This window comes from Amphiura filiformis, chromosome 8, assembly GCF_039555335.1.
Source record: "Amphiura filiformis chromosome 8, Afil_fr2py, whole genome shotgun sequence".
Taxonomy (NCBI): Eukaryota; Metazoa; Echinodermata; class Ophiuroidea; order Amphilepidida; family Amphiuridae; genus Amphiura; species Amphiura filiformis.
Window position 1 is genome coordinate 53,039,508 of NC_092635.1, and position 12,905 is coordinate 53,052,412.

Genomic DNA, 12,905 nt, shown 5'->3' on the forward strand with positions numbered 1-12,905 from the left:
ATTAAAATCGGACATGACAATTGTCAAATTCAAACCTTAATTGTGACACGATCTGGTTCATGGGGGCCAAAGGAGGCATTTTTGAAAATTGTGTTACTGTAATCATTATTATACATTACACGTACAATAGGCTATCATTTTAAACTGAAAATACCAAAGGACTAGCATACTTGGTTCTAAAGTTATGAAGTTTTTTATGCATATTTTCTTGATATGCCTTAAAATAATGATCTTTTAAAATTCATGTACTCTTTTGCAGTTAGAAATTTTCTTCATCTTTATTATAATGCTAGAACTCTATGAGGTATTATTGAACTTATGCCTTAAAGTCTCAAATTGAAATATTAACAAAAAATAAATGTTATTTTTATGCGGTAGGCTATGCCTACAAAGTGTTTTTATTGCGATCGTAATTTTTTTAATGTTTGATAGTAATATAGGCCTAATTAAAAATACAAATTTAGGCTAAAAATAAAATAAGGACAAATCAAACAATTACAATAATAACAAAAACGGCAAACCAATGTGATGCATGTTTATAAGTAATGAGACATTAAGAATCTTTTTAAAATTTACTTGAATTTCTTTGTTGGGCCTATCCCATGGCAAGTGGCCGCTATAAGCGCCTTCGTGCCAAAAAAACCCCATTTTTAGAAAATGTAGGCCGATTACAAAAACGCAACACCTATAATAGTATGGATGTTCTTAAGTATGCTGGTGTTATATTATTATCGTATTACAATAAATTTAGAAAGAATTAAAACAATTTATTCTTATAACCAAAATAAAACCAATGCGTTTTCCATTTTAAAAAAGGACAGGCCTAGGCCTACTTCAGATTGACTAGGCTCAAGGCGTATCAGGCTGAAAAGCATAGTAAAGTTTAAAAACAAAAAAGGGCGGTTTTAGAAAATGAATAACAAAAAGGAAACACATAGGCCTAGTATCAACATCAAGTTTGCGGGTTTTAGAAAAGGACATCGGTGAATATCAAACTGCAATATTTCACTTCAACACAGAAAATCTCAAAAAATTCAAAAAGTACTATAAAACATTGTGTTTTTAGAGTAATAAATAATCATAAGCATGGTCAGCTATGGTTGATGAAAAGGATGTCAACCCCAGACACGGAAATGCCAATTTTCACTGCGGTCGTTGGTGGCGCGCTGTATTTGGAATCGCGAGAATTTGGATCATGTGCTAATGAATTTTTATTTATTCTGGATAAATAATGGAGCATCATAATACTAATTATGGCGTGTCCGTCCGTACCTCTGTATCGCGTCGCGCGGAGCGCTTTCGCTGAGTCCGCGCTATTGCTTCAGCGGAGAGCTTGCGTTGAGTCCGCGCGGATCGCTTTCGCTGAGTAGCAACGGCAACAATAGGCCTAACAGCATCTCATCGGACCAATACGCCTATTTTAAACACATATTTCAATACGGAACACGTGCATAGGCCTATTTCAGTAGAACATGACTATTTCCGGGGTCATCCAGAATGGTTAACATTAAAATAATCAGTTATGGTAAGGCATTATAACCCGTTATATAGGCGTTATTACGTTAACTAATTTCGGGGTATTTTCGGGATCCTCCTTGGAAGACATAGGCCTAGACCTAGGCGCTAGGCCTATATCATAGTAGTCATGGTAGTTAAAAAGGTCAGGGCAGGTATATTGGTAACGGGTGTTGGGCAATTAGAGATAGGCCTATTACAAGAACTGCCCGACCCGAGAACCGCGAAATCTAGTTAATTATAATTTCGGCGCTCCTAAGGCACAAATTGCAAATTTATCATATTAAACTTTCGCAACAAGTTGAACATGTTTTCAACTGTACAAACATACCTTTTATTCCATCTAACAAGCTTTATTTTGTTCCAAAATTCATGTTTTTATAGCTATTTTTGACGTAAGAGAGCTGGTAACAAAACCAGTGATGCCAGCTCCGAAGTTTCCGCGTAGCACAAGCGCTTGATGAACGCTCGTTTTGACGGTAATTAGTCCCAAACAGAAATGTTTGGTAGACTCATAACCGGTGCGATCTTACCTTTCCGATGTTGATTAAGATACTTCTTGCATCGATCCCGAGATGCGGAAAAACCAATAGTCATTTTGTCCCACATAAATGAATAAATAACAAAAAACCCCCGATCCCCCGGTGGACTCACCCAAAAGGTGACGTCACACCATATGATCGTCCCTTATCCGACTTGGGATCCCCTACTCGGACCAAACTTGTAGGGGTGGCGGGTCGGGATAATCAATATCGGAAAGGTAAGATCGCGACCGGTTATGAGTCTACCAAACATTTCTGTTTGGGACTAGACTCAGTACACCGGTCGATCTTACCGCTTCCGATGTTGATTAAGATACTTCTTGCATCAACATCTGAAAGATCGATCTAGCAAGTAACCGACGGATGGAGGTACAAGATTGGTCAGCATCTGATCAGGGATAATGAGCGGGCAACCGCGAGATCTACACGCTAGCACTACACGACGCTCTACCGATCTGAAAGAAAGTGAGACCGCGCGATCACAGACATAAACCTCCTTACTTAATAAGTTTGGTGGTTCAGAATAGCGACACTGGTTCTTACCATGCTGAGTATTCTGTATAGTCTGAAAAGCTGGTACCCGTACACCACCATATTATGATCGCCCGAACAATCTCCCGGTAAACCTCCCGCCCCGTCTCTGATTACTAACGTAAACGGAAGTATCGTAGAGAAGGGCGAAGGTGGCTTCCGGGACACCGCCTGCTAGATCTCCTCAAGGGACAACCGAGCGGTATACCCAAGATGATGAGATAGCTCGTGTCGAGTGGGTCGTGGGACGCTTGAAACCTTCGCGATCCCCGGACCCCACCAACACCTGGACCAGCCATTGCGACAGCGGCTGGACCGAAAAGGCTCTGTAAGGGTGATGAATGCGGTCGTGAGTCCTCGCAAGGCTTGTGTTCGGAAGAAATAGTGCTGCAGCGCCTTATCGGACACCCCAGCCTATCTTTGGCTTCAGCCGAACCTTGCCCAACCCTGGGGATTGGAGAGGGACGAATGTCGGTATGCACCGCGCCCGTTCAGTAGTCACGAGAACAGAGCGCCGAAACAGTGTCGCTCCAGTGTTTGTGAACACGGAAGCTAACCTCGAGACCGTGTGCAACTCAGCACCGCCGTCCGAAGCCAACGCCAAACCGGAAAGCCATCTTGAGAGTTACGTATTTAAGCGGCGCTTTTGACGGAAGGTCAAAAGGGTGACCCTTAAAGTAATCTAAGACTGTGTTGGGATCCCTTAGGAGGATCACTTTCCTTTTTGGTAGACACTCGTTGAACATACCGTCGAGGCGTGAGACTAATAAGGTAACCATCGGCTATGATAGTCGACCCGCCTCGAAACCTCGGTGAATGGAGAGGACAGCTGACTTATAGCTGGCCCCAGTGGCCCGCTGAAGTCTTGCTTGGAACTTTTCTGTCAGAAACTCCGGAACTAGCAGCACAGAGGCTCTAGCGGGAGAGCTATTTGTCTCATTGCACCAAGCGTAGTATGGAGCCAGACTCTGGCTATACGCACGGAGGGTAGACTTCCGCCTAGCCCGGCGATGAGAAAAACAGCTTCTGATGAAAAGTATCCCTCCGCGGCGCGTTCCCTGGTAAGGGCCATGCAGCTAACTGCAGGTGCTCTAGTGATAGACTGGGTACCTCCGCTCCGGGCATCCGGAGTAGATCTGGTACCTCGGGGAGTGCCAGCGGCCTTGCCGCTAGCAGAATGACAATGCAGTCTTCCCACCCGATCTTGGCCACCACCCTCATGAGTAGTGAGATCGGAGGGACTGCATAAGCTGTCATCCTCCCCAGTCTATGGACAGAGCGTCCACAGTGAATGCTTGGGGGTCCGCGACCCTTGAGCAGTACACCGGCAGTGGATGATTGCGATGAGATGCGAACAGATCTTTCGAGGGGTGGTACATCCCCTTGAAGATCGTCTGAGCGACCTGCGGAGCAAGGGACCATTCTGCTGGTCCCGACACCCTTCCTCGTGACAGATTGTGCGCGAGGATGCTGGGACGCCCGCGATGTGTATCGCTCTCATCGTAATCTGCCTGAACTTGCACCACCCTATCAGGTGTCGTGCATGCAGGCTCAATCGTGGTGGCCCGGAGTCCCCTTGTCTGTTGGGGTAGGCTACCACGGTTGTGTTATCCGTCAGGACAACGGTATGTGATTCCACGATCACCTCCTCGTAAGCGAGGGAGGTTGATGTGAAACTCTGTCTCTATGGCCCCCATAGGCCCGAGACGGAGTCTCCGTGGATGTGGACCCCCAGCCCCGTTTTGACGCTATGGTCGTCACTACGTGACATACTGGGGGTGCAGGAAACCTGACACCCTGGGTCAAATTGGGCTGATGGGTCCACCACCAGAGTTCCTCTCGCGCGATCTCCGACAACGGAACCGCGAGGGATATTGGTGACGACTGGGCCTGCAAGCAGGCTAGAAGGTGTAGTTGGGTAAGCCTAACGAGAAAGCGGCAGTACAGTACGAGGTCTACCATACTGGCCATTAGGCCTACCACCTTCATCCATGCCACAGCGGGTTTTGCCCGAGACTCGGCCAAGAGTCAGGCACACCGCACCATGTTCGTCCCCCGCTCGGGTGAGAGCACCGCGAACCCCTCCGTGAGGGTGATCTGGGCCCCTACAAATAGTGGTGTCTGCGTCGGGACCACGCTGGACTTTTTGAGCTGATCAAAAATCCAGGGTCCCGCACCCTACGGACTATCAACCCCATGAGACCCGTAGTCTTCAGTGGAGTGCGTCCGTATATGAGCCAAACGTCCAGGTAGCAACTGATGTTGACACCCCTGTGCTTCAGATACGCTGCCACCGCTCTGACCAAGAGTGTTAAACACCCTGGGAGAGATGGACAGGCGGATGGCGGTATCAAAACTGGTAATTTTGATCCTGTACCTAGAAGCGCAGATGCCTCCGATCTTGAGAGGCGATTGGCATATGCAGATAGGCGTCCGAGAGATCTAGCGATGCTGTTCCCATGCCCCTGATGGGGCAGGCTAGCACCGAGGCGAGAGTCCCCATTCTGAACCTCTTGGGCCTGAAGAGCGTGTTCAACAGCCTGCGGTTCCGGATGGGGCTCCGTCGCCAGTCTTCCTTGGAGCCAATGGCTCCAAGATCACCCGTAGAACGGGGGGTAGACCGGGACAATCGCCCTCTTCGTGAGAAGCTGTGTGATCCCTGTCAGTAGTGCCCGACGCTGGGGGCCGTCTGACGGCACTACTGTGGACCTCTGAAATGTGCAGGCAGATGTGGGGAGACTGGGTTGCCAGTCTGTAACCCCCACTCACCACTGACCATACCCAGGCGCTCAAAGAGATGGTTTCCCACCTCTGGGTGAAAGCCATAAGCGGTCAGATCCACTGGGAGATCCCCTGTGGAAAAACCGCTGAGCCCCCAGGAATGCTCTGCCTAGCTTCCCTTGGAAGAGCGCTTGCTCTTCTTCGGGGCTTGCCAGCTGTTCCTGTGCTACCCTTGCGCCTCCCAGAAATGGGTGCTGCAGAGGTAGTGGGCTCGGGTACTGTTGGTGGTGCACGGCCTGCTGAAGTCGGAGCTCCTACCCATGGTAAGGGCAGTTTCCGACTTCTTCAGAGTGCTCCGTTGGTAGCTTCTTTGCACGGTCCTCCACCGTGGCGCAGAAGCATCCAAAGAGAAAAAGGACCCTGCCTTTCCATCGCGTTGAGCGATTGGAGTGGCAGGCCCCTCCCCCCGGCGCTGAGTGGACACCCTATGGGCTAGGCCCATGGAGCTCTCGTTGAGGCTAGCTGTTAGCACCGCTAATAGGCTCACCTCGCGGAAGAGCTCAGATGTTGTCTGGCGTGATACGCTTGAGCGACATCTGGGTCCCTCTCGGATCCCCTCAGGTAGGTCCGTGGTCCTCCCGCGTTACACGCAGAGGAAGCGTGCAAGCACGCGGCGCGCCATAGCTCTACTGAGCTCGACAGCCCCACGATATCTACCCGTGAGGTTTGCGGGAATGAGAGTGCAGGCGCCCCTGTGAGGAAGCAGCAGCTGAGCATCCTACTGAAAGGATCCCTGGTCCTCCTCCATGGACTCCCCCTTAGGGGTGTCCGGAGGAAGATCAGTGCTGTTGCTCCCCTCGCGGGGCAGCGGGGGAAGGAGATTGTAGTGATGTCACTACCGGACTCAGCTTCCGACTCCTTTCCCTCGCCCACAGTATCCGTATCATGCTCCCATGATGACGGTAACTGAGGACGGGCATCTGAAAGCGGGTAAGAAGGCATAACCACTGTGTGGCTCGCCGACTACTTGCCAGCAGAAGAGGGAGTACTCCCGCAAGACCCTGAGGTATCCGCCATGGCACCACTGGGTCCGCATGCTCTCGCAGCCGTCGTCCTAGCGCTAGCAGCACGGGGCCTACCCTGATCAAGATCTGGGTTAGCCCCATGCCTGCTGGCCTGGTCAACAGCTGATGTTGGTACTGCGTGGCCATCGCTAGGCGACACTTGCCACGGTGCTAGGCCGTGGAAGAAACACCCTGCGGCGGGTACCACGGGCATACCCAGCCGGCAGCTGACCCTGAAAGGATCCGCCACCAGGGTAACCCCATGGTACTGCAGTACCAGCACCGCCCCCCTTGTTGCCACAGAGACTGTGGCGACTAAAGCGAGTGCTGCGGTACCGGTGCGGTATCAGCGTGGGTACCCGTGAGGGTTCCCAACTGTGGACCGCTGTACCCTCGCGTTCCCTGTTTGGGGGATCAAGCTGTGTGCTGGCGTGGTACCGGCGCGGTACTAGCATGGGTACCCGTGAGGGTTCCCGGTTGTGTACCGCTGTATGCGTGGTTCCAGCGTAGGTGCCCGTGCGGGCTCCCGGCTGTGTACCACTGTACCCATGCCTCACTGCGTTCCCCGCAAGGGGATCAAGCCGTGTGTATGGGTGCCCCGCTATACCGGCTGTCCCTTGGCTAGAGGGAGCTTGCCTAGTACCACGGGTAGCTGAGCGTGCATACCCCCGATCAATCACCTTGCCACCTGAATAGGCAGCGTCAATCAATGGAGCTATGCCCTGTTGATTTGACAGTGATCGATCAAGAGAGGGTAATTGACCCATTGACGATAATGGATCACCCACGCTCCGCTGGCTCTCGAGGACGTAAGTGGGTTGTTGATCAGCTAGGCTGTTCAAGCTACTTACTGTACCCTCTAGAGCTTCGCCCAAAAGGTCGCTGTGTGTGGCGGACCACTCACGGCAGCTATGGGCGGTGCATAGCGGCTACCACTGAAGTCAAGCCGTAGCTCGTCTTTGTAGCTGCCACCGAATGCACCTGGGGCGCTGTCCCGTGAGAGACTGCGAGCCCAACCCCTGAATAATCGCCAGCCAGTCCCTGTGGACAGCCAGCAGCTATTCTAGGGCCCAGGGTATCACTCGGCGGTCCCGCCATGGAACGCTGCCGTGTGACAACCCCAGTTGGTTCTGCTAAGACTACACCCACAGCGTTAGCAGCGGTATCGTCTCTGCTGAACCCATGCATGCTAGGGTTCAACCCAGGCAAGCCCCGGGTACCCTTGCATGCTGCCCGTCGCTGGCTACTACTGTGGCTGTTTGAGCCCGTAGATATGCCTGCAACAGACGGGTGTCCTCCTGCTAAAAACCCATGAGGATTTTCGCTAGAGGACTGGTATCCTCCTGCTACAAAACCCGCTAGGGTTTTCGCTGGTGGTTACCGCTCTGCTGCCTGCTACTTTGCTCCGACGTATAGTCAGTGCTTTCGCTGGCTGCTGAGCCTTTGGACGCGCTAGCAGTCCCGAAGGAACCGCCTGCTTGTCCGGGACCGGAGCCCCTTAAGCAGACCTGCCATGACCCATAGGGGCTGTCACAGCAGAATCTACCGTGTCGACTGGTATCCTCCTGCTGCAAAACCCGCTAGGGTTTTCGCTGGTGGTTACCGCTCTGCTGCCTGCTACTTTGCTCCGGACGTATAGTCAGTGCTTTCGCTGGCTGCTGAGCCTTGGACGCGCTTAGCAGTCCCGAAGGAACCGCCTGCTTGTCCGGGGACCGGAGCCCCTTAAGCAGACCTGCCATGACCCATAGGGGCTGTCACAGCAGAATCCACCGTGTCGACCTTACCAGTGCCCTTGGTAGATTTCTTCTTCGTCTTATGGCGATGGACGGAGCCTATCCCAATCGTCAAGCTGGAACTCGGAGAGTCCTAAGCAAAAGAAAGACATCTAGAAGATCGTGAGCACTCCCTGTGGGTGAAACAGAGCGGGTGTGGGTCCCGCTCCGTCACCAGGGAAGGCAAGCCCGACAGGGCCGAGGCTAAGCGAGGAGAAAAGGAGGGGGCACTACCCCCCCAACACGCGACTCAAGCCCAGTAAGCAAACCTGAGCACGGAGGCTGGTCGCTAACGTTAGTGGTAAAGTAAGGACTGGCTAACTTTATTACTAAAATGTCCGACGGGTCCCTACCAACCCCCACCGTATGAATATCTGATTAACTCGTCTTTATCGGACGGTAATGAAGACATAACGATAGAGTAATCACCCTAACATAGCAACAATAACCTACCGTACATGAAATACAATGTGTATGTACAAACGTCTATTGTAACTTACAGGCTGCAATGGTTGTTTTACGTGGGAAACTAAAATGAATGGCGTCAACGAGCGGCCATTTTGAATTGCTCGTGTGTCCCGTATACAAACGGAGGCACGATATGTAGCTAAGTTTTGGATCGTTTTTTTTGTCACTTTTTCGCCAGAAAATGCCGTCAAAACTATCCTCAGCCGAACAATACCGGTTTGGTTTTACCTAAGGTGTGAAACTACAACCGTATATCTCGCCTTTTGGTCGAGAAATTGATACACAGTGCTATGAACAATCGATAGGCACGTCTGTGTCAGTCGGAGACCAAGGAGGATAAGGGACGATCATATGGTGTGACGTCACCTGTTGGGTGAGTCCACCGGGGGATCGGGGGTTTTTTGTTATTTATTCATTTATGTGGGACAAAATGACTTGTGGTTTTTTCCGCATCTCGGGATTGATGCAAGAAGTATCTTAATCAACATCGGAAACGGTAAGATCGACCGGTGTACTGAGTCTTACGCTAGCATATCATGCATTTTCAAGTGCGTTTGACATTGTTTTACTGTGTGACGCAATTCTGCATTTATTCAAGATGGCGAATTTCTCGAAAAACGTGATGTATTTTATCCCGTAATTTCCCTCATTACTCTCAAGCCCTGCCCTCTTTCATAATATTTTAGCTTCTTGGATATCATCGGAAACATAGATTAGTAATATTAGGTAGGTCACTGTATTTTTAAAGATTTTTTAGATGATTTTTACGATGAAAAAATTGATGTTTTAAGCTTCTTTTCAAAAATTTGTTTTAGCTTGTTAAAAAACAGGTAAAAAATTGTTTTTAGCTTGTCGCCTATTTTTGTTTAATAGTTTAAAGCTTGACTCCTTAGATGAAACTTTTAGTTTAAGCTTGTTAGAATATTAAACCTTGATGAAATAGTAATATTTGAGCCCTATATAGCGCGGGTGGTCTAAAAGTCAGGATCGCCATAATTTCAAGCATAGGAGTTCAGGCAAGAATTGTACAAGAATTTGTGTAATTAATATTACGACAAACATGCACTATTTAAGCTACAGGAGCCTTGTAATTTTTAGTGCAAACTCTAATTGAAATCATGCAATTGTGTTGCACTAGCTTTTTGTATGTACACATATACCGTTGTGCGGAGCTACTACGCTACGGTATGGGTTCCCTGTACTACATTAAACCAGGCGGCGAGTGGCATGATGGTCGGATAGAGCCGGCAAAACCGCCCAGCCGTATGGCATTTTCCATATATTTCATATACTCCGTTAGTTTTGTGGGGTTCATTATCAAACCCCAACGGTTTTAGCTTGTATTTATATTATTTATTAACATAGGCCTATTTGTTTGTGATATTTCAAGCGTTTTAAAATTTCAAAATAATCCCATTCAATTACACAGCTGACGATGAAAATTTACTGAATTTAGAGAATGCACGGCGCATACCACCTGATTAAACCTTGAAGGCTTGACTTCAAAGTTTTTGGCAACTGTTTAACCTTGATGCAAAAGTAAAGCTGAATTTATACTCGATCGCCGAGCGACTGCGATTAAACGCTTTTGGAAAGCGATGGGCAATCGCCGATTTTTGCGATGCATCGCCCGTCGCTTTTGCATTTATACTTATCATGGCGATAGTGATTGCAGAGTAGACGACAATTAAAATATTCTAAATGCCACAAAATACATTTTTAAAACATCAGTTGTTGTCAATAATTATTGCTTTGAATTAATTCATCACCAAAAATTAATAATCGAGAAAGGTAATAATAGATCCAGTTGGTTGTATATGATTGGTTGACGCATTCACGTGTCAAGCGATATCGCTGGGAAGTTGAGATTTCTTCAACTTGCAAAAGCGATGTCGTTTTCGCCTCCGCGATTTGAATCGATTGATCGGCTTGACGCTCTGCCTCTAGAAATAGTACAAGGAACTTATACGATGTCCTCATTCACAAACTGATACTATCTGTCCATCGTATAAGACTGTTACCGCACGGCAATGTGGTGAAGGAATATTACACAGTCAAGAATAGGCTCCATCATTTTTTATTATGATCCTCCCAGTCTCCCGAAACATCAAAACATCAAAAGCGTTGCACTTATACTTACTTAAGACTGTCCTTTTTCACAAAACGCAGACAAAGTAGGGCCAACTTGCCTAGAAATGGTCAAATTTTGGCAAGAAATATCTCTGTGTAATCCTATGTAAGTCCCATATCACATCGTTATTGGCGATTGAGGTTTTTTTTTCCTGAAGTTTGGTTGGTATCCACCAGCCAGGCCGCGACAAATTTTATTTTTTAGCTTGCCCGATCGGGCAGGCAATATCCAAAAATTGGTTGCCCGAAATTGCCCGAAATTAACCCATATTCCCGGCAACAATTGTCGACAAAGTCACATACCGGTACCGTACTCATCATGCAGTGCAGTGCATAGTACCGTAAGTGTGCCGAATTTGGCAGTTTCATTCTTACGGAAATCCAATACTTTTTCTCAGTTAAGTTGATAAATAAATGAGTATTCATGAAATGCATAAAAAATGAACATTTCATTCAATTATTTCACTGTTTGTTTCTTACATGGAAAATAATGTGTATTTTATGTGAAATTTTGTCAGTAAAGTCACGGCGATTTACGTATTTCGCCAACCACTATAGTACATCTCAATCTCAATCCTATGCAAATACATGGCCAGCTGACGTCATGATATTTGCACGAAACAGGTTCTATAATTGGCCAAACTTCCAATACGTCACGTAACGGCATGATGTTCATTAGGCTAATGAAAGTCAATTCCCAGTTTCCCGTTACATTATTTTTCATGACTGTGTAGGTGACCATTTCATTATTCATTATTCATTATTTTATACCATTTCATTATTGCATCTGTTACAGGTGTAAACCAATAACTACCAATGTATACATGTGATAAATCACAGTTTGTAGTTTACAGATGTAGTTTACAACCACATGAAGGTGATTGTACAACTATTATGAAAAATGTCACAATATTTTTTACGGGATGAGATCAGAGCAGATCAAAAGTGCGGGACAGAGAATTGAGTAGGTATTCATTAATAATTCATTATTAACCATATACCATACTCCCACTGCAAAGAAAATCCCTGAAAATCAACAGAAAGAGATTTATGATATATTTAAAACCATAATTATTTATTTTTATGTTAAAGTTGTTTAGAAATCAACATTTTATTCAAAATAATGAAATATTTGGCCAGCAAATTGTTTTGAGCGGAGTAGGGTAACGGGAAACTGGGAATCAACTTTCATTAGCCTTAGCATATACATTGTATACATATGTCTGCAAGTCTGGTGTGGGATACGAGTGCCTAGCGAAGTTTGAGTTCCATTTCAAGAAGTTTTCTACTTTGTTTTGAAGTTTTCTACTTTGTTTTGACGTTTTTTTACTTCTGTGAACACGCCAAGTTGGACAGAAATACTTAATTGGTTTAAATTTAGACTTGCCCGATCGGGCACAGCTCTTCAGAGTTTTAATTGCGCGACAAAAAATGTGATTGCCCCGGGCTATCGGACAGGCGATTTGTCGCAGCCTGCCACCAGCGTCATGCATGTGACGTGACACAGCTAAAATAATCGACCGGGAATCGTTAAAACGTCAACAAATTTCAAAACACAGGAAGCAGTAAACTTAATGGCGAGCGATCCGAATTTTGAGCGATACAAGTTTACGTGGTGAACTACTCTAGAAATTGAAATATAACTTGTAAGTAAACACGGCGATCTTTTCCTTTAGACCACCCTCGCTATATAGGGACTAAATTATTACTTTTGCATCAAGATTTACTTTTGCATCAAGGTTAAACAGTTGCCAAACACTTTGAAGTCAAGGTTTAATGTATTGGAAGGAGGGCAGGGCTTCGATAAATGAGGGAAATTATGGGGTAAAAAACAAGGTTAAAACAACTTTTTGAAAACATGTGAAAACAGCTATTCTGCAAAGAAGTTTTTGTCTCAAAGAACAATTTAAAAATGATCGGAAAAGCAAAAAACATACCTTCATACAATCAGCATCACTTCCGTCACATAAAAAGAAAGATGATCAGATGAGTGAAAAGTGGCAAAGAATGTGTGAAATGAGGGATTTTTTAAAAGAAAAATACATTGTGTTTTTAGAGAAATTCGCCATCTTGAATTATACACAATTGCGTCATGCAGTAAAATACTGTCAAACGCGCTTAAAAATGCTTGATACGCGAGCATAAATCACCGTCAAAACGAT

At 46.8% G+C, this 12,905-nt stretch overlaps 1 protein-coding gene across 1 annotated transcript in view; it reads right to left on the reverse strand.

Moving 5' to 3' along the window:
- The window catches only part of LOC140159211 (dynein intermediate chain 2, ciliary-like), an 80,476-nt gene that overhangs the window by 66,866 nt on the left and 705 nt on the right, over positions 1 to 12,905 (reverse strand).